Consider the following 2,063-nt stretch of genomic DNA (forward strand, 5'->3'; position numbering starts at 1 on the left):
CATCCTTGGATTGCTTACAAGACCAGTGCCTGGGCACATCTAAATTCTATGTGTCTTATATGATCCTCAAGAAACCGGAGGCATCATAGGCATCTTCTACACATAGAAATTAGAAATATACAAATATACACATAACGACATGGGTTGGTTCCTTCATCCAAGGATATAATCCATGTATTTATGGTTTCCTTTCACATATACAACTCACAAGAATAAGGGAAAAACAACTGGAGGCCGAGTAATCAAGGACTTACAATTTAATCAAATTTTGCAAAATAATGAAAGAAGAGAAGGAGAATACTAACTCATCACATAGAGCTTGAAACATCAAGAGTTATATACTTATTTGAGCTAAAGATAGATAGGTGGATGCAAGAAGAGTGAATGTTATGATTTAAGGAAGTACACATTTAAAGATATAATCTCAGACTTGCATACAAGCATATGTATTGACTAGTTAACACCAATGAATCTGTAAGAATATAAGAGATATTTCTGGCAACTACAATTGCTTGAAATCAGAGAGGAATTGTGAAAATAATGGAAGCTTAACAAAGAAATAACATACAGTAATACTCGAATGTCGGAATCAACACTGTTTCATTCGTATTCAGAAAGATGTAGATCTGGAATCCAAACAACTTGAGAAGCACATACAATTTTTTCCTAGAATTCAGAACCTTTGTTCAATGTTTTTTCCTCCCTTTTATAAGGAGAGGGAGGGAAGAAAATCAGTTACAGACATATCTTCAGGTGGAAATTTACAGCTATCTGTATGAATGGTTGTCTCAGCATAAATCCTCTAACTATTACAGCAGGGAGATTCCTTTCTTGAAAGAAAAACAGAATAACAATACAATGATCAAAACAATAAAACAGAATTTATCCATCGCAAATGAAATGATGGTTTCTTGAAATATATTCATGCCACTCTTCTTTACTGGCCATTGGTACTGGCGTGTTCCTGCTAAGTAATGGTTAATTCTCTCTCGCCTAGTTCCAGGTCACTCTCAGCCTTTAACAACCTCTAAAACAACTTCCAACTCATACATCCTTATAACTTTCTGTTAGATAATATTAGTGCCTTGAAAAGTCTGGTGTCGTGTTTCATGGAGTACCCAGGAGTCTTTCGAATGCTAGCCTTTTAACACAGGAACACTGTGAAGCAAGCGAGCTTAACTTCCCTTTAAGCCCTTGTGAATATATCCCCTTTCCGCTTCTTCTTTCATGTGATCGGGGGCTTGAACCGAGCGCTTAGCCCTTCAAGTGCTAAGGCTTTCAATTGTCGTGAGGGGGCGCTTTTCCTTTGCTACTTGAAATTCCTTTAATAACCCCTTACCCTGCATCGGTTGATATCTTGGACATGAAAACTTCATGAAATATAGCTTATGGGACATCACATTCGAGGAGCCCTTTTTCTTATCGCAATCGTAATCCCACATCCGACACTAAATAGACTTTCCCTTAAGTTTTTTCTCTAGGCAGTTGTGATCACCGATATGCAGGATGATGTCATCTTTGCCACATGTCACCCTATGAGTGGTGACACACGTCACCTAGAAATGGCCCCATAAGATCCCTGAAAATGCTGAAACCAAGTGGCATGTGTCTTCTTGCCACGTCAATGTCCGTACTGCCACATCACTGATGACATCAGCTTCCATGTCAGCTCCAAGAACCAATCACATGCCATGTGGCCCCCCTGGAGGAGAGAGAAAAAGGCCTGCCCAACTCTTTTTTGTCATGCTTTTCATTTGTATTTGGTTTTTGACCCTCCCCAATGATTTTTCTCTATATCTCAATATCAACAATTTTTAACCATTTGGAACAACAACCTTCGTCGATCACCGATGCCACGTGGATGAGAGAGAAAGGGGAGGTTTGACCCTTGTTTTGTCAACCTTTTTCTTTGTAATTCAAATTTCGGTCCTCCCTGACAATTTTGCACTAAATCGCAATATCGCAATCCCACAAGGTTATTGGGGGAGCAGCCTCCCTGTTCCCGCGATCACCAATAATGCAGGACTGCGGGATACCACCACGTGGAGGAGAGAGAAAGGGGT

The sequence above is a fragment of the Pinus tabuliformis genome, chromosome 2_1, assembly GCF_031772625.1.
Source record: "Pinus tabuliformis cultivar Carrire ecotype Pingquan chromosome 2_1, CPIR1, whole genome shotgun sequence".
NCBI classification, from domain to species: Eukaryota; Viridiplantae; Streptophyta; class Pinopsida; order Pinales; family Pinaceae; genus Pinus; species Pinus tabuliformis.